Here is a 21628-nt window from a genome sequence, read left to right as displayed (position 1 = left end):
AAGCCATCAGGTTTTTATTGTGCAAGAGGAGCTTCACAGGTGAATTTGATACTTGCCACATCCCCGGCATGCCTGAATGAAATAAATGAGAAATGCAGGAGATGGAGGTACAAATCCAATTTCCTCTCTGCAACAAGACAGAGTCAGTAAGTCTTTGCCGCTTTCTTCATTTGAAAACTCATCCATATTTTATCTCCCTTCATAAGCAATGTTTAGATAAACTCAGTGAATAATGGTCTTGAAAGGAAATTTTAAAGGTCATCCTGTGTATACCCCTTGCTTCAGGGCAAGATTGCCTTCATGCCCACCCAAGAAGCAGTCTTCTCTTATGTCAGGTTTTGTTTTGGATGATGTTTATTTTTTCCAGGGGGGAGTGGGGTAGGCAGGAGAGTAATGGAGAGCGTGTTTGCCTTAAAAGCACAAGCAGAGTTATTTTTAATGTAGGTGCCCACCCCTCCCTGTAATGCCAGGGGCAGAGTATTCTCCAAATGCCTTATACACTTACTTTCAGCTCTAAATGTATTTGTGCGAAACTCATGAATCATCAAGGCTTTTGAAAATATTTATAGGGAGAGAAACTCTACCCTTTTCATTAGAGTGAGTAAAACTCACATTTGTATCTCGCTATTGTTTAAGAAGGACAATGGATGGGTGGATGAAAGAGAACGTCAGCTGGATCAACAAGCAGCTGTTCCAACAAGAGGTCCTGCTATTCTATACAGTGGAGCTGTATTTATTGCTGCTTTTCCTGGAGTCTCTAAAGATGCTCGACCAGTACACAGTACCCAGTTTAACTAAAATGAGCTGAAATGAGGCTTACATTGGCCTCCTCACCTCTAGAAAGAAAGCCATGGGCCTTTAGAGCTTTCTTTACTTGATCTCCCCAGAAAACTCTACCACCTTCCAAGACCATATATTCTATCGTCTTCTTTAAATGATCTAATTGAAACTTCTTCAGTTGCAGCCCAGTGTCTTCCTACCTGGGCTTTGATGGAAGCAGAGACTCTCATTTTGTGTATACATGTATATCTCTTATACTACTCATAGCCTCTTCCAATATTGTTTTCTCTAAGCCAAAGAAATTAAATATCTTCTGAAGGCAGAATGGTATTCAGTAAAGATTTAAAAAGTTAGATTCAGTTCTGGATGAGATTATTGGTGCTACCATTTACTAAATATATGGGCAACTTATTTACATAATTGTGAAAGCCAGTTTACTCAACTTTCTCAAAGGTTGTTGTGAGAATCAAATGTGACAGTGCATAAAAATAATTTATAACAACATGCCTAATATATATTGTGTGACAAATTTTATCACTGACTGTCCTCCATTTTTTCCCTTGTCAGAAGTTTTCCAAGTTTTTATCTGCTGATTAAGTCATGGAATATAAATATAGGGTCAGTAATCTAAGAACTATAAATAATCCAAGTAATGGAAAGATATTTTCATTACTTTTCATATCTAAATACTTCATTAACAATAAAGTATGAATATTGTGAATTCATATTAGCTTATGATCCAAAATGACCCACAAATCCTTTTTTGGGGAATCTTCTGAAACCTGTCCTATATAACAGATATTCAGAGACTATTTTTCTTTTCTTTACATAGTAATTACAAATAGTATTAAATCATATCTTCACATTTCTCAAATTCTTAAGGCGTTTAAAATATAAATCTCTTTCTATTGACTACAATAATAATGCTGGTCAGTATTCTGTCATCAAAATTATAAATGAAAAACAGTAATTAGCGCCATTGTCAGTACCAATTTTAGGAGTAAAACACAATATAGCCTATGCATGCAATGGTTGAAAATATACTTTCAAACCAAGTTTTCTTGTACTTATGAGTCACACCACAACTTAAAAAAAATTTTTTTTTAGTTCACCTATAATGCTCAAAGCAGCGTGGCAAGGAACTTGGATGACATATTCTGGTAGACTTCAACTTAAAGATGAAGAAAAAAATGCAAGCATGTAAATTATAACACTACTTGGCAGATGTTAAAGCAAACGAATGAGCCAAGTCAGGAAACAGTTGGGATGGGATCCTGGAGGTAGTCTAGATGTAGCATGATATAAGGGGTCTACCAGCCACAACACTGGAGGCTATCAGTTCACATATGTGTTGTTGTCAGCCTCCTCATTTGTAAAGTGGACATCTTGTATCAGGAAAATGATAGAACTAAGGTTTCAGGGTCCTGTTATGGAGTCCCTTTCTTTCCAGAGATCACAGATCTCTGATAACAGAAGGGAATTTCAGACAGCTATTACCCTAAGTGTTTTGATTCAAGATCATCTGAGTCTCTAGTTTCTGACCTTAGAATCAAGTGCAAATTCTCTACCATGATTTGACAGCTCTCTACTACCCTCTTCGGTGTATCTCTCTTGCCTTATTATTCACGACCCTCCCCAGGTGAAGAAGGACACAAGAGCACCATTATCGAGAGAAGAACAGATGCAAATCAAGTCTCAGAGACATGAAAAATCATGCCGTATTAAGGAATATTGGAAGTTGAAGGTATCTGGGGAAGACAGGAACTATGTGAAGAGCTGGGGGAGATGGCTCAGAAAAGTGAAATTAAATATCAAGATAAAGAAGACAATTTTATAGGCAACAGAAAACTAAAGGAGGGACTCAGTTCCTCGATTTTGTTTCGTTTTGGACAGAAGCAAGAACTCCTGAGATTTTTTTGGAAGGTCACGCTGATGGTGGTGAAGAAAGAGGGCTGGAAGAGTTGACAGGTGAAGACTTAGAGATCAGATAGTCAACTATGGAAAGATTCCAGGGGAGGCACCACAAAGGCCTGATAAAAGTCTATGCTAAATTAATCTCCTTATCACCTGGCCAAAAAATAAAGTGTTTTGGCAATTAGATGCAACCACCACATTAATTTTATAATCTGTCACATGAACACGTCTTAGAAGTACAGGACTCGGAGGGACCGGAGAATTGATTCCTTCAACTTCCCATGTCGTGTTTCCATCTTCTACTTTGGAAAGTCTGGCTTCATAACCCAGTTCTTGGGTTCAACATTGACTGCCTGAATTCACTGTCCAAATTTCCAAAGATGATACATACTCTAATTAAATCGTTTTTTAAAAATCCTTTTAACTATTACATTAACTTGGAGAGCCCTCCTCCATCCATCTCTTGACAAGGAGACAGAATCCCATTACACTATAACCCTCAGCTCAATTTTAAATGCCTTGCACTTTGCCAGCAAATTGCCTACATAAAGAGTCAGAAACCAACACTAGCTTTAACCCTATTGCAGTCTATTGTGGAGGCACTGTTAGCCTTTTAGAGTGGATGACTATTACACACCATGGGACTCCAGAACCTGGGGCTGCTCTCAGATAAAGAAACAGAACCTAAAGCCTGCTGTATTCAAGGCTCTGTCAGTTGCTGATAAAGCTAAGAGGATATAAAGATCATCACAGCCATTTCACTCCCCCTGAAGTAATAGTCAGACATTATCTGACAATAGGCTACCCGGATTAGACTGTAGCTGGCTTGCTGAGATGGTCCATCTTAGCCCTGGAGCAGTCAATATCTCTTTTGGCAGCCTAACCCCAGTGGTGTCAGAACATTGCATGAGTCTATTAAGATTTACCAAGATATTTACTCGTTGCTATCTATTACTAAGAGCCTTCTTTTTTAACCTTTCCCTCTATTTACCTGACATTTTCTCCCAATAAAGCACCTATGCACTCTGCAGGAACAAATGTCAATTTAACAGTTTTCACTCCTAACCTTCATGACAGCTATAGATGTTTGACAGTGTGTAACTTAAACATGTCAGCAGAGCATAGCATGTTTTCCTGAGAAGCAATTGGTGGAAGTGGAAAGGAAACAACATACTTTTCAGTAATGAATCTGTACCTAACTGCCTGCATCTCTCGCTCTGTTTTCCCCTCCTTTTCTGGGATGTTGCCATGGTGCCAAGTTACATGTGGTGTGAGTGCTGCTGTTTACAATTTAAAATAAAGTATATACCTATTATAGAAAATCTGGGGGAAACTCTAGAAACGTAGACAGAGCACAAGAAAAAAAATTAATCTCTAATAAGTTAATAATCACTGTTTTCTATAGAGCATTTTTTCCTATGAATAAAATTTGGAGTTTTGCTGGATTTTTTTATTTGCTTTGTTTTTAGTGTGTTTACATCAGTTGGATCCATACTAACTTGTTAAAATTGGGAATCTTTTAGTTGCAAGTGACACAAATCCAAATTGAATTAGCATAAGAAAAAAAAATCAGAAAAAAGTTTATCCATATAACTTAGAAGAACAAGGGTAGACCAGGTGCTTTGATCAATTATTACAAATAGGAAACATTCACATAATGTGGTAAAAAGAGAAAGTTTTGGATGTGAGGTGATCTGGCTGTGACATCTGTCACCCCATTAATAGCCAAGGGTTGATTTGGCTGATTTAGCTGGCTAGGCGGGTGTACCCTTCCTCTCTTAAAGATCCTTGTGAGTCCCTCCTGAAGCTGTGCACTTGGTCAGAGAGGATCACCTTCCCCCTGCAGGGGAGGAAGTTTATTCTTCAAGGGTCAAGGGTATAGGAGTAGCGAAGAACAGAGAGTTTTGAAGCCCTCCCAGCTTAGGTACTCAGAATAATGGGAGACACGCTGGCTCCCAGGGAAGGACTCTGGTTGACCTTGGATCAGTCACTATGTTGGGGCAGATCCCCTGCCCCTGGGAACTATAAAAAATTGAGGAAGAGCAATTTCCCAGGGAAAAGGGAGTTGCTGTTTCTAAATGCACAGCTAGGAAGAATGGTCAACAGTCAAAAGAAAAGATGAGTATTTTCTAATATTATGAACCACTAATCTTCTATGAAGTAAAACTAATTCCTTATCCTAAGAAAACAGAGCAGCAGGACTTCATGAGGTACATTTCAAAGCACACCTCTGGCCTTCATAAAAGATCTTTATTTATCTCTTCTTGCTACTACCTCTGTGAATCTCTGCATCAGTGAGCCAACGCTACTGATGATGTTGCATTTCTCAAGTGTATTGGGGGGAGAAAAGATTAAGGGTCAATTGTTCATCCATAAGTAATGAATGAAAACTTACATACGAATTGGTCTATTGCTGGAGATTTAGCTTGTCTCCATTCTTTTATTATTTTAAATGATGTTACTTTGAACATTAAGGGCTTTCTAGATTTAGAATTGTATAAGACCAATTTCTAGCAGTAGAATGGCCAGTTCAAAGGGTACAGTTCATACTGATACCCACAGAACACACTCCCTGGTATCACTGAAACACTATACTAATGGTTGCAGTTTTCTGATGCTGGCTGTAGCAGCTGGTTTATTTGCGTATTAATTGTCCAGTGGTCTGCTGGTATCAGCTCATGTATTTACAGTTGTTAGCACTAAGCACATATGCAATGCATTCAACAAATCCTTCTCAATGACGAACAAGAAGATGCTGATGCTGAGAGTCCAGGGATTTTCTTAATTAATTTGTATTTAGGACGAAGGCATGAAGAGGAAATTCATTTTATACACAAGCAGGACACTGAAGACAAATGACTGAGAGAGGGAAATAACTCACCTCATTCATTAAAGCAGTGATTTTCAACTGATGTGCCGCACGAATTTTTAAAACATGCAATACCTGACTATTTAGTCAGGGGCACTGACCTCTTTTCCCTTAGATTGTCAGATAAAATTTAAAAAATGACAACAGCCAGCACAACAATAGTCATCCGATGTGAATAAATCTAAAGTATACCTATTTTTTGGTCAGATCGGCAAAGAGTATAATATATTTTTTGGTGTGCTGCAGAGTTTTAGTAATTAATTTACATGTGCTGTGAGATGAAAAAGGTTGGAAATCACTGCATTAAAGTATAAGGGTAATTTGAGTTTTCACCTACCTGTCTGCTGCTTGCAGGAGCTTAAACTTCTCCATATGTCCAAAGATTAAGCAAACCAGCACCTATGTAAAGAAGCCACTTGTGCTCCTAATGGAAAGAGCTCCGGGGGAGGTTCTTTACCACCCCAAGGCTGGTTTCCTTAGTTGGTCCTTAGAGCTAAGGATCTGCCATGGCTGCTTCTCAGGCCGCTATAAGGCATGAATAGCCTAATGGGTGAGGGAGTTCTTCGTAAACTGTAAACCTCTGCACAAATGAATGACTCTTGCCACTACTATTCCAAGTTCAGAAGAGTTGCATTTACATGATTTGATTTTGTAGATCTCTTTGTAGAGCAAAAGTTATGATCTCTCTCTCTCCCAAACAAGGCACATACTTAAAAAAAAAATTATATACAATTTCAGGGAGTTTATGAAAATTCAAAACTCAGAAGTGCATGGATCACAAGTTGAGAATTCTGGGCTTACTTTATTATAATACTTTAAAATTATAAGCTATTTCAAGTCAAAATGTCCAAAAAATTATATAACCAACTCCTGAAGGCCCATCATTGACATTTTCAGAATGTTAACTTTGAGACATATTTACTATAGGTATTTTGTTAAGAAACATATCACTACAAATATAGCCAAATCTAAATGTGCCACTTCATTCTAGACTATTTTATGCAAATAAAATGTTCTCCCTGCTCACAGCCCATTTGCCCTCTAGTCAGATAGACATACATGAAAAAAAAAAAAAAGAGAGACAGAGAGAAGCAAATAGGATGTGGTAATTATGGATGATTATAAAGAAGGGAGATCCCTGGAAAGCTATAGCCATCCAGAAAATCATCCTGGAGGAGGCTTCAAGAGAGGTGTTTTTTAACAAAGGACAAAGGTATGTGGGTAAGAGACACCTGGCACACCAGGGGACTCAGGAAACGTAAGTTCCCTGTTGTGGCCAGGCGCCAGGCTGCGTCCTGGACACATAATATAAATACATTAGACATGTTTGCCCATCGTAAGAAGCTCCTGCTATAGAAGAAATGTATTAAATAAAGAACAAATAAAGAGAATGTGATAAGATAAAGCCTGGTATTTTCTCTGGGCGTGTGCAAAACAATTCTTTCCAGAGAAAGTGTCTTTTGAGATTGGTTTTGAAGTGTGAATAGAATTTAAGTAGAGATTATAGCATTTGTAGAGAAAGAGCGATCTGAAACAGCATGCTCCTGGTACTGGAACATAATAGGTATGCATGGCCAATGAGGCCAGAGCCAGAAAATGGAAAAAACACTTCATTCTGAAGATAAATCCCAACTTCCTTGAAGATAAGAATTACCAAATGTTTTAGTAAAAAGGACTCCCAGCCCTCACACCCCAAGGCTCTCATTCAGAAGATGGGCAGGAATCTCTACTGTTTGCTGTTGTCCTGGGGAGTTATTATTTCCAGTCAGGTTTAGAAGATAATACTAGAAGCAGCAAATACTTGGGGAGGGGTTTGAAGCTGTGAAAAAAAAAAAAATCAGTCCTGGAATTTGGAATCATTCCTTGGATGGCAGCTTGGTCTCTTATTAGATGAAGTCTGAAGCAGGAAAATATTATGATGCCCCATAGTAACTCATCAAAGATGTAACAGCTTTTTTTTTCCTACCAAGTTCAACCCTTGTTTCATTTATTCTTTCTTTCTTTCAGTGGAGACAACCAAAGCTCATCACCTTATATCTCAGTACCTTCTCTGATTTCCTTGGGCCTTCATGGACTCAGCCTATTTCCTAAAACCTTGATCTTCAGTGCTGTTTGCTTTAGCTTATGCTTTGGTCTCCTCAGGTCCTCTTCACAGGCTCTGGAGCCCCAACAGGAGATGCAAGAGCTTATTTACAATACTGGGCTAATTTCTTCATAATTTCTGCACTCTTTTAAGGGCTCAACATTCTGCTTACACTCACTACTTAAACAACTTAACAAAAAGGCTGACACAGTCAACCAACTCTGTCATTTATTCATGCAACAAATGTTGCTTGCTTACTCCATTACATGCTGGGCACTACACTAGTCACCTGAAACACAAAGAGAAATAAAAATAAAAATAGAGGTTTATGCCTTTCTGGAGTTCAGAGTATAGGAGTGGGGGGAGCATGAAATACACAAAATTGCCCCCCCCAAATGTACTTACTTTTAGAATAGAAGGAATTAAAATATTTTGGGAGCACAGAGAATGGAATTATCTAATGCTGACCTGTGAGGTCAAGAAAAGTTTCACAGAGAAGGTGACACTGAAATTGAATTAAAAGCAAAGTTTCCAAGCATAAGGGAATATGGTGGGGGAGGGGAGCCCTGCCTACATTCGGTGTTCTCTGGCATAGTTGGGTTCACCTTCTTCTTTCATTTTAGTTTCTCCCTGATCCTTTTACCCTTCTCCCTAGACATTTATGATCTGTTATCCTTCCCACTTCGTAGTTGTAAGCCGCAGCGAGGTAGGACTACAAGCATTTCTCTGGGTTTAAACCAGGAGAATTATACAAATTTGCCCTGGTTCACCTGAACATTCTGTATCTGTTGTCTGAGCCTCGCTTTGGAAACCAAACCTGAAACCAGATCATTGTCACGTGGTTTCAAGTTTCACCATCAACAATTCACAGGATACCAGGCCCAATTCATGTATAATATAAGCAGGTGTAACATTTCAGCCACAAGTCACTATAGACATATGTTGGGCGGGCCTTGAACTTGGCTTCACCAAAATGACTTGAGCCTCCTCAGAGAAAACACTTCCATTTGTCATCCCTGCGGGTAACCTCCCCTCCAACGCACCCACCACCAGCCACTGGTCTGATTGTGACAATAACACTTCCCGATCTGCAAAGCTCAGACAAGAGGGGCACCATCTCCAAGCTGACAGCCTGGTGCGTCGAGGCCTAACCGTGGCCAGCCACAAAGCGTAGTGAAAACTAACACAGCGTTTTAGAATAATGGGAGATGATGAAATGGATCTGCAATGAGGACTTAATATGTGATTTTAAAAACCACTGACATATGAGGAAACTTCCCAACTTACAACAGTGTGGAAAGTAATGCAATAATATGTTTCATTGGAAAGTACTTCAGGATGTATTAATGTAAGCACTTAGCAAGTCTCTCAAACACACCATTCTGCAAGGAGCATATAGATTTTTTTCAAACATATCCATTTCCACTTAGGTTGTGCTCTAGCTGATTGCTCTAAATGCAAGGGAACTTCTACAAGCCCTTTTATTTTATGTACATTAAATTGAAATCTCTTGATCCCATCTTGTTTTCATATTTTTAAATGGAAGAAAAAAACAAACAAACAAACACCAAAACACTTGAATCTCTGTGTTTTTCCATATAAGCTGTGCACATTAGCCTGGTTCTGAAAGTATCTTTCCTCTTTGGATCATTGTAAAACAGTCATTTAACACTATATTCTTTCCCTCTGATTCTCTCGGGAGCTCAATTTACTTTAAATTCAAAAGGGCAAAAGATTCCATCAGATAATAAATCCATAGTTAACCTGGAAAGACTTAGCTTGAACTAGTCTCCTTGGCAATGTTTGCCTTTATCTGTTCTGACATAGGGAGCAACATGCGAGAGCCAAATAGAGAGACAGAATGCGAGACCCAGGGAAGAAAACGAAACGAAAGAAAAGGAAAAAGAAAGGGAAAGAGGCTTGTTTGCGTAAATAAGACTAATAGGAAAGTGTAGTAAGCGTTAGAAGTTTTATCAAGACTAAGGAGCACAGGTGAGGTTGGGAAAACAGGCAGGTAGGCAAACAAAAAATGAGAAAAGGTGGCAATTGCAAAAGTAAACAAACAGAGGTTTATCATCATGGATGGGCAGAGCCTCATCAGAAGGTGAACCAGGAGGCCTGGCTCCCTCCCTTTGCAATGGGCCATTAGCAGGAATCACAGAGGAGAGGCCGCCCTGAAGGAGGCAGCAGAACCCCGCAGGAGCCTGCCTGCAGCAGCAAAAGGACAGGCCCTTCACTTACTAACTTGGGTGTGCTCCCAAATACACATGCCTGGTCGCTAAGCTGAAAGTTTTATTCTCTGTTTAAAATGCACGCTATTCCCTAAACTCCTACCACATGACTCTGTTACAGTAATTTTCTCACCAGCTATGGTTAAAAACGATTCTTCACCTTCAGCCTTCGCAACATCCGTAATTTTCATTAGCGCCACCGGGGTCCTCTTGCAGATCCATACCAGCGCCTGGATGCTGTGAAATGTTTGGGGCTTTGTCCTTAGGTGTATTTGTTTCCTAAGGCTGCTGTAGTAAACTGCCACAGGCTGGGCGGCTTGGAGCAGCAGAAAGGTACCGTCACAGTTCTGGGAGCCTAGAAACCTGAGATTGAGGTATTGGCAAGGTTGGATCCTTCCGACAGCCGTGAGGGAGAATCTGTTCCATGACTCTCTCCTAGCTTCTGTGGGTTTGCTGGCAATCTTTGCATTCCTTGGCTTGTGGCATCTTAACTCCAGTCTTCATGTGGTGTTCTCCCTATGTGCCTCTCTCTGTCTCCAAATTTTCCTTTCTATAAGGACACAGTCATATTGGATTAGGGCCTACCCTAACAACCTCATCTTCACTTTATCATCTGCAAAGACCCTATTTCCAAGTAATGTCACATTCACAGGTACTGGGACAGGGTGGGGGAGGCACAGTTCAACCCATACCAGTAGTTCTTCTATTCATTTAGGCAACAAGTATTTATGGTTCAAAGTCCATGACTAGGAACTATCCTAGGCAATGAGTGTGTGAAAACTAACAAGAAAACTTCAAGATAACTGAATTTTCTGTAAGATGTTGATATCAATATATATAAGAGTAATGAACACACTGTATTCCTGAGAAGTAGCTTATTCACTAATTCATTCATTGATCATTTCTATCATGTAGAATATTGTGTTAGGACCACAAAGAAAGAGATAAAGCATAGTTCCTGCCTTCAGGCTGCTTATACTTTAGTAAGGAACACACACACACAACTGAGTAACAAATGCTAGAAGAGAGGAATGTGTGTTATGGGAAGCAGAGGAGGCACTGAAATAGAGGGAGTCACAGATTGCTCTCAAGAGGAGAGGGTACTCGAAATGTGTCTTGAAAGTTGGGCTAGGGGACAAAGGATTAAGGATGTTCTAGGATAAAAAAGAGCATGTGCAAAACACGGAGACAAGAAGAAAGCCTGAATTTTTGAAGATCTGTGAGTGCATCAGTTTGCTGGGGAAAGGATGCCTGTGGACAAGGAGATGTGACAGGAGAAGGAGCTGTGTACAGTGTCCCGGAGTCCGCCCTCCATCCAGGAGTTAATGGAGACGAGAGAGAAGTGATGGGATTGGACATGTGTTTCAGGAGACTCATTTGGAGAACGGCATGGATAACAGGATGGAGGAAGGCAAGGCTGGGTGCTTGAAGACAACCATGAGAGGCCGGATAAGAAAAAGCGAGCGCTTGAACCCGGGCAGTGGCAGTAAAGCAGAGAAGAGAGGGAGGCAGAGCTTCAGGGGTACTGGGGAGATCAAGAGTACAGTGGCCAGCTAAACGCATGAGGACACCTTCCAACGAGGGAGGGAGCGAGGGCAAGGGTGAACCTGGAACGCACATGTTATCAGAGAATTATATTTTGTCCCTACTTATAGCTGCTTTTGAATACTTGTTCTATGCCTAAAAAGTGTTTCTGCCATGAACAAGAAAACTCATCTTTAAAAATTCAGTCCAACATCACGTCAAGAAAGCTTTCTAGTTTGTCTTTCCCTCCTCTATTCCCACAGTGCATTTTATGCCCATAGTCTTATGAACTTGGTGTATGCATTTTCTGAGACAGCGCACCACCCAGCACAGTGATGCAGTTACTACAGATACTCAAAAAATGTTGATGGAATGAATGAGTTTATGCATTTGATATACTTTCTACTCAGGCAATATAAGTTTGGCAGTTTAGACAGTTTTTCATTAAATAAATAAATAAATAAATAAATAAATAAATAAATAAATAAATAAGAACTGCATTACTGAAGCTACAGTTCTCTGGAAAATTTGATAAATCTCACTAAATGTAGCACCACCCTCTCTCGTATCTGATAGAACTTAATCAGTGATTAACTTGGTGTTGGCAATGGAAATAGTTTTGCAAGACTTCTGTCTCCCAGTCCTTTAGTCTTTCTACTTCATCAAGCTTGAATGCAGGACTAGGAATACTTGTATTACAAATGAAAGTGGGTTGGAGACACTCCATCAAAATATAGCAACAGCACCATTCTCCCTTTTCTTTTTTTTTTTTCCTAGCACACCATCCACAGGAAAAGTGGCTTCATCCAAGGCCCCACATTTTCACTTTAGTTGGGCTTTTAATGTGTTAATGAAGTTAGTTGTTGAAGGAACTACAACAATTCTCCCAATGATTAATGCTGGAAGCACATCGAACCTGGCTTCTTTCAACTTTGGTTTCAAAAGCATTACAGGAACCTATGAATGAAATGAAAATGTTTGGAAACCCGAGTCTCTTTAATAGCCTAAGCAATCATCAGTAAATTGCAGACTTTACAGGTATAATTTTCAGTAAGGGTCAGGAAAATTCATTCATTAGAATTACGGAAGATAAAAATTTAAACGTCTCTGTAATATTTATAGGAAAAGTGTCATCAGTATAAAGCGGCCTTAAATCACACTCATTCATTATTAAGCACTCTACATTTCTGAGTGAAGTTTCTAATGGGCTGAAATCTCTTCTGCTGCGGTAACATCAGGACTCTATTTATAGCCAAGTTGTCTTTGGTTATGGAAGTGCCTTTTTAGGTTGGGTATTAAAGCAGGTTTTCCCTTTGAAGGGAGACATCTAACTTTAAATGAAAGTAATCCATTACTTAGTAAACAGGGGAGTTCACTCAAATTGGAAACATCAACTAATTATAATTATATAATGCCTGGCATGCAAGCCCAGCACTACAATTTGTCTGAAGTCCAGTGTTTGATTGAGTTTTACTTTGTTTTGATTTGAAGAGATAGGGTTCCACTTTCTATTTTAAAATGAGAAAAATGAAAAACCCAGAGGCCAGAGATTCTTGCTAGCATGAGAAAATCAGGTTAAATGTATTTCCCCTTTACTATTAAGCACTCTTGAGGTCAAGTAGACCATTCTCTCTTTATACCATTAAAGATCAATTATCATCCTATTAATGTTAATTTCCTTTCCACGCATACTTGAGCTTTTGACAATAATAGCTCTCTCATAACCATCACTAATAAATTGAGAACACACTGTTAAAATGCACAAACCTGAAGACACACTGATGCATCTGTTCATTTTCTATTCACAAATGATATCACCTATGTAATTATTTGCTATTCAATTTGCAAAATTGTGCCTTTTGCTAAGAAAGCCTCGGGGCGCATCCACATCATTAATTATGATATGTAAAATATTTAAAGCCAGTGACAGCACTCTCGAAACATAAGAAGAACAACGCAGCAGGAGCAGGGCTTAAAAATAGCAATAGGCAGCATTCTTTGCCCGCATTTCCCTGCCCCAATTACACAGATAACTCAGGCACGAATAAGAATAATTGAGTCATTTCCTCTACTTTGTTCTGAAGTTGTAGATCTGGCCAAATACCAGCATCCATCAGGGCTGATGAGAATCTTCTTTTAAATATGCCCAGAGGCTAGCAAAAGATAAGTGAAAAGAGTAATGAAATGTACCCTCAACAATGGGTAGGAAACATTCCACTTTATACTATAGGCATTTATTCAAGGTACAACTTCACTTATTAGACCAATTTAACAGTATCAGCTAAATTTTCATCTCATGGAAGAATGGAAGAGCCAGCAGCTCAATCAAAGAAATTCCAAAAAATGTAACTATACAGGGGGGAGAAGGCAGAATGACAGGTCAGCCTAATGGGAACCAGGGGATCTAAACCATAGACTTTGAAGAAACAGGATCAATAGGGGTTAGACAAAGCCCTAATGAAGCTTCTGGAGGTGGCTGATCAATTTGGATTCTAATGATTTTATTTCAAATGATCTGGCGGCTCAAAACATGAACCCTGTGAACCCTCCACCAAGAGGGGTCTGTACAACAGCCTGGTCACGTTGTCTAGGAACAAGGCCCATAGTGGGTGATCTAAGGAACAAAACCAAGGACGGTACAGATAAAATCCCTTTTTGCCTGTAACCTTTCCTGAAAACCAAAACGTGCGGGTAACACAACCACTCTCTTGTGCTAACTCTTCACCTTTTACATTGGAAGGGTGCTTAAAACTCAGTTAACGGGATTTTTATAAAACCAACAAAAATCATGTTAAAGTGAGAATTATAAAAAGGGGATATTATGCATCGTGCGTATACTGGGCCTAAACGTCAGGATCTTAACTAATCCTCACAGAAACCCCATGACGTGGGTCTTACACAGGAGGAGCTCCTCAGGGTACTGAGATGATTTAGATTAACGTTGGATTCCAGGCCCTCTATGTTTAAAGCGATAACTTTTATAAAAATCAGGCCTTTTTTTTTCCTAATATCTGATACCAGATTTTTATTGGCAGTTATTCCCCTGGCAAGGGATCACTCAAACATACTAAATCAGTGCTTAAAACTCAGGGCTCAGTGTGTTGGCATTCACTGCATGTAACGATGGATTCCGGCCACAGCTGCCATGTCCCCATGCGAGCGGGAGTGTCACCAGGCACCCAGACACGCAGGCCTCCCCCACCTTGCTCGTCCCCCCTGTGCGAGCAGTTGCCAGCATCCCCGGTGGTCCCTGTGCTCTCATAGGCATCCTGACCCCGAGGCAGGCTTGCTGGCTTCTTAATTCAGGTGTGGAAGGTCGTTATCATTTTCAAAGCCCCTTCTCTAGAATGAGCTTTCTCTAGCTCCTCTCTCTCCGTTGTTCTCTTTTCCCAAGAGGTCCAGGCTCTGCCATCAATTTTGCACAGCAGTTAGCAGTTCTCGCCACTCTGAAGCCGGTGGCTTTGCTGGGGAATTAGGAGGTGAAGGGCGAGGTGCTCATGTCATAGGCCTGGAGGGCCCGTGTTACATCACAGGGAACCAAGAATCCACGAAGGCTGGGGACTCTACGCTGTAACATTGTTTATGCTTTACCCACAGCAAATTTGTATAAACTTAAGTAAAATAGGGAGTTTCAGAATTATATTTTTATACCAACATGAAACTACAGACTAATGAATATGCCCCCTTGCTCCCCATATTTTCACCTCCATTTGGAATTAGTTCTTCACCTGAACACTTTCCTACATAAACATTACAAAGTTCGTGCATTCTTTAGTTGTTGTTGTTGATGGTGGTGGTTTCTTTCTCTCTCTCTCTCTCTCTCTCTTTTCATTTAAAAATCAAATCATAGCACACTAAGTCTGGGAACCATGTGTTTTAGAGAACAAATACTTCTAGCTCAGGGTGCACCAAGTCACAGCTACAGCTGACCCAAAATACACAATCACTATACTGTGTTGCGGATGAGCCATAAATCCTGAAAACATTTTCAGCCCTCATATTGTTGTTTTCCACTTAATGTTGGGAAAGTTTAGATGGAAACTATGTATTCACTACAGAGATCTTACGTACTCCAGCCAAGTGTAATGGGGGCCTTTCATTCTCTTCCGGTGGTCATGCTGTTGGCCACACTGATCCAGCGTTGGGTATTTGTCAGCTCTCCTATTAGCACTTACAAGAAGTTTTCATTCTCAGGTTACAGAGCTTGGCTCCACTACTGGCCACTGAAATCATTCTGCCGAAGGGGTGGTTCTTCCACCTACCACCTCTTTGGGGTCTCTAGCAGGAGTGAAGTGGATCAGCCAGGGGCAGGTGTTAAACTCAGACCCTGAAGCTGTGCCTGATGTCTTCAAGGGAAAATCCCTACAGGTTTCATAGGATGGGTCTCAGACTTCCTAGTACACAATGGCTTCCTTGGTAAAAATGCAGTCAAAGAACACGGGCACCAGAGGCCAGTAAGAGCTACAAAAAGAGTGCAGGGAAGCTGGAGCCAACCACGTGACATAGAAAGAACTGAGCCCGACACTCAAGCTGGAAAGCAAAAGGCTCTGAAAAAGCCTGGGGAGGGTGAGAGAGGGCTGGTGGCAAGCTGGACAGAGACTGGACATGAATAAGGCAGCGCTTTTGACCGTCTGAGCATCAAAAGACCAATCCTGCGTGCGTAGAAACGCATTCAGAAAGGCCGCCTGTTTGGAAATAGTGCTTGGAAATCGTTTCAGTTTTCCACAGGTATGAGAAAATGTCGTAAAAGTTGGCACCAACTGAACTCTTTTCAAAGAGCTTTGCCAGTGTGGCCAAAGTCAATTAGAATGAACAATTTCTCTGAAGGAAAAGCTAATTTGACAAGGGAAATCCAGTAGAATCCAGGCAAAACAAAAGTGAACATATTGAAAATGTTCTCTGCTTGTGTACACTACTCATGCCCCCCCACCTGTAGATATTTATGAGACTTGAGAACTAGAAAGTCAATTGATGTTTATGTTTTTTATGAATATCTTAGGCCAAAAAAAAGTTTGTGTTTTGATATAAAAGGTGTTTTATATCTTTTGGAAACCATCCTGTACTTTTCATCATAATGTCAAAATTTCTGCCACTCTTTAAAAGCAATATGTAGCATTGTCCTGTTGATACAATTAAAAAAAAATCCTGTTTAGTCAGCTTGTCTTTATCAGAAGTGACTATGAAATCTACTATATAAATAAGATATCTTCTCTAAATGTCATGCCACATATATATATATATATTGAATATATACATACATATATATATGTATATATATATATACAATATTTGAGAATTTTTTAAATTTGTAAATTCGCATCTCCAAATAAAACAGCAGTATACTCAGTCTTCCTCATAACTTTCATTTCAGGTTTATTAAAAAGCAAAAAAAAAAAACACCTGTCAGGCGTATGGCTACAATTATAACTACCATTGTGAAAAGTCACATTGACCCTGATCATTTCCTTCTAGCCTGCTTTTTTTCTTCAGTATATCTAAAGAAAATCCTCAAGGCTCTCTAGTAGACTTTCAACATGAATGTTATAAAAAACCCTTTCAAAACCCAGTTTGCATATCGAATGAGGCAATTCCAATTTTCTAATACTGTGATTTCATCTCATAGACCTAGTGTGCTTTCATCAGTGTTCTGGTTTCTACCTTGGCAAAGTAAAGAAATACACTCAAGTTAGAGAAAAGGTAAGTAAACAATAATGATGAATTTAGCTATCCCCAGAGTCATGAGGATTAAATAGAATAACCTGTGAGAACACCTTCTATAATGAGTATATTGAAGGTAGTCCATAATTTCCCTCTGCATTACTTGCTTTTTACAGCACTTTCTATATGGATATTACCTGAGGCAGCATACTCTAGAATACTGGTTAAGATCATTTACTTTGGAATCATAGAAGCCTGGATGCAAGTCTCGATTCTGCCATATGATCTTCGGCAAGCACTTAATCTCTTTGAGGCTAAACTTTATTTTCCCTAACTATGAAATGGGAACAACAATGCTTATCACCCAGAGTTTCAGTGATTCTTGAATGAAATAACACACGAAAAGTGCTTAAGACAGACATCTGCTTATGGCAGATACTCAATAAGCTATACCTATCATTTTTGTCTCTTTTTCCCCCAAATGCTGCTGAGGTCCTTATCTGCAATTTTGCTCTAAGGAAACTAAGGGCAAAGAAGATAAGGAACTCCTTGGTTGCTAGAGAGATCATGAGGAAGACAAGAACAAGCATCTTTTGACCCCTGACTAAGCCACTTAATCGTGACTGCATTTTCCATTGCCAGCAAAACCAATAGACTCCAGAACATTAAATAAAGAGCCCGAAATATATTTACCACATTAAGACATTGCGTTCATAGGTGAATCACCCATTACTCAGCAAGGTAAATGCTGAAGGAGAAAATTCACTATAATTTTAGTCTGTTGTGAATTTAAGGACTTAACAAAGAGCAATGTTGACACTTTTAAACAAACTTTAGTCGACTGATGGGGTATCCTTCTCAATGTCATTCAGGTTGATTACATCATTGTGGGACTGCATATTTAGGTTTTATATTAATTTTTTCGTGGTATGGGTTTTTTTGTGTGTTTTTTTCCAAATTGTCTCCCTGGTTTAGTTCTGACCCCCAACTAATGTGAATCTAAGAATCTGTATCTGTGTTATTTCCCATGCAGCTTAAATACTGACAAGCAAATTCCATTCTTTAAGAACCAACTATGAATTGGCTCCACATTTGGCTTGATAGTCATATTAAGTTTAATGAAGTAGCATATGTAAAACACTGATTTTTATCATTATTTCAAATCTGGTATTAGCCGTGAGTTCACCAATTAGGCACAAAGTAAATTTCTCCAATGAACACGTCAAATAAATTATATAATGGCAAGATCCAAGCATCTACTATTGATTCAACAAAGCTATCCAACCACATCTTCACATCATTCTTACACACAACCTTATCACTTTTATCCCAAGCTCATAAAGTACCTTGATGTGCGGCATGATCAAATAAATCTTTTTAATAGCTTCAAAAAACTATCAAACACACAGGCTGAAGTTAAAAAATACACATCCATTCCTACTAAATTATACCACAAGCATCTAACTCCCAAGAGAAGGTCTAATCAAGTATGTTTGGATATTTTTAAACCCAGCTTAAGAACTATTTTAAATTGTGTTCATTTCATCCTACCAACACAATTTTCTCTCTTTTTGTTTTGTTTTGTTTTGTTTTGTTTGTCTTTCCAGAGCAGTGCACACCCTAGACTAGCTCTGCCACAGTTTACCTGGATGAAGTCATCTCATTGCTCAAACCTCAGATCCATCATCTCCCAAATGGGGGCATTGAACAAGATGAGTTTAAACACATTTTCCATCTCTAATGCTCTTGAATTTTGTCTCAATTGAGGAAGCCAAGCATAAGAGATGGAGGTTACTGGGGATTCTAAATCTGCTTTTGGCTTCCCATATCCTCATAAGGGCTAACTACACTGTTTCTCCAAGGCTCTAGTGAATCAAGTAACTTCTTTTAGGTGTTATATGATATAGGGTACACAAATAAGCCAATACTTTGAGTAGCATTAATAAGAAAGTTTTTGGGGTCAGACAGACTTAGATGAGAGTCCAGGCTCCATCATTGGCCTATGATTGTGCGTGAGCCACTTACTCTCTCTGAACATCAATTTCCTCTTGTGGGGCTAACAATAATATCTACTTTAGGGGTCAACTGTTAAATAAGGAATTTGGCATAAATTTCTTAATATGGTACCCAGATTAAGGACCCAATTAGGAATAATTTTAATATCTTTTTTTTATTACAAAGGGGATTTCTTTATTTCGAGGTTTTGGTTTTTCCCATTGGAAGCTGCCACAGTTTACTCCAATAAGTAAAGTACCTGGTGTCTCCAATGCCATGCTTTTACATGGAGCCTTGTAATGCAGGAAATGTTGGGAGAGGACTCATCATTATAAATGGTTCTAAATGTGACAGAGAATGGTCCCATAGGACTGCGAATTTAGGCTAGAAAATGACATTATTTGAGCTGATTATGGCTTGGAAGACCCTCTCCCCATTTTAGGGAGCTTTAATATTTATTCAGCAAATATTTAATGAGCCTCTACTCTGTGCCAGAAACCCTGGTTCCTACCCTCATGAAACATATATTCTAATAAGTAATCAAGAAAATGTCTCAGAGGTAGCAGTTGAGTAGAGATGTGTCAGAAGTATGTCTTCCCTGAAAATATCTAGAGGAGTATTCTAAGCAGAGGAATTTGAAGTGCAAAGGCCCTGAGGCAGGAATATACTTGGTGTTCAAGTAAGAAGGCCATATAACTGGGTAAATTCCTATGTACCATGTACTGTACTGGGCAGTGGGCAGCCAAGGGCAAGACATAAAGCTAGGGTAATCACAGAGCCTAGGAGCTGGGCTAGACAGTCTAGAGTCTATTATTAATTGAAGAATAACAAATGAGTAAATTTTAAAAACTATAAGGGAGATAGGTTCTTAGGGAAATGACTGAGCAGGTATGCGGCAGTGACAAAGTCAGGGGGTTCACAGCAAACCTCTCTAAGGAAGGTAAAAAGGAACTTTGTCTATTTCCACTGAATTATGAGATTGCAGAAGCCCAGAATTCAGGAAGAGACACCAGAGCTCTCTTTTAGAGTTCTTTCTGTGCATGAACAGAGGAAAGGCCCCATGAGGACACAGTGAGAAGACAGTCATCTACAAGCCAGGACAAGAGTCCTAACCAGAAACCAACCCTGACTGCACCTTGGTCTGAGACGTCCAGCCTCCAGAAGTGTGAGAAAAAAATGTTGTTTAAACCATCCAGCCTGTGATGTTTTGTTATGGCAGCCCAAGCTGACTAATACACAAGGTATGTATCCATGTATAATATGTCTCCTGTTCCCCTGTGCCTTTGCTTAATTTCTATTAGCTATTTCAATAGGCATGTGGTGATGAATTCTCGGCTCTTGCATTCATGTGAGCAGGCACAGATCACACCAATGCAGCCATCAACAGCTGCGGGAGGTTGTCTTCAGACTGAAGTCATCTGAGCCTCTGTTTACTTAATGCCTGAGGCTGCAGAAAGGGGTGAATGGGGGATGAAAAATAGCAGGGGACGATCACTGTGTCCTATATTCAGGTCAAAGTATGGACACCAGAGGATTGTTAGGAGAACTCCTTTCTGAAGTCAGCACGTTCTCTCTACTGAGGCAAAAAGAAGGTATGAGAAACCCTTTCATCTTTAGATACCTCCAGAGGGATGACATGAAATCGCTTTCTTCAAACCAAAAATACTGTTGAAAAGTTTAAAAATAAAACATTACCTTCCTGCAGATAATAATAATAAAAAAACGGTTAATCTTTACTAGATCCTTGTTATGTCCCAGGCACTATGCTACATGCTGAACATATATTATCTCATCAAAAATGAACAACAACAGCTAACATTTATCTAACACTTAAATGTTTCAGGCACTGTTCTTAGAGCCTCTCATGTGATCACATTTCAGACCACACTCCTATGAGGTAGGAGGATTGGTCCCATCTCATAAGGAAACCGAGATTTAGAGAGAACACACCTAACTTGCTGGAGGTGCAACAGCTGGCAACCCGCAGAGCCAGGATTCAACCTCAGGGAGCCTATTTAGTATGTGGCCTCCGTGACTTAGCAGAGAGGAGGGAGGCAGGGAGAAACTCAGACGCGGCTGCACCATGTGAAGGATGCTAAATCCAGAAAGAACAATGAAGGACATCTCATTTGAACCCCTCATTCTACAAAAGGACAAACTTTCCCAACAAGGCCACTCAGCTGGAAAGTGACAAAGCTAGGCCTTGTCCCAGGTCTCCTGATGTCCTCACTGTCTATGTGAAGCACACAGCTGCTGGCAAGACTGAAGCCGACTGAGTCACCGTCCATAGAAAGAAAGGAGGCATCGCTCAGTGAGATGCGGAGGCCGGGGGAGGTGTAAAGCCCCATCACTTTCCCATTTCTTCCTGTCTCAGATAAAATACCATTCCTAGCCATCTGATCTAGGGCCTAAATAGGGCCACATGATCCCCAATCTCTGAATTGGAGGCAGGGCAAGGGCTCTGTTTTCAGGGAACTGTGTTTGACTATTACATGAAAAGGTGGGGGATTGGACCACAATCTGCTGGTGAGATTTGGAGTATAGTAAATCAAGGACAAGCCTGTTTCTACTATT

Source organism: Miniopterus natalensis, chromosome 11 (assembly GCF_054644295.1).
Source record: "Miniopterus natalensis isolate mMinNat1 chromosome 11, mMinNat1.hap1, whole genome shotgun sequence".
In the NCBI taxonomy this organism is placed as follows: domain Eukaryota; kingdom Metazoa; phylum Chordata; class Mammalia; order Chiroptera; family Miniopteridae; genus Miniopterus; species Miniopterus natalensis.
Note: the sequence above shows the minus strand (reverse complement) of the source record.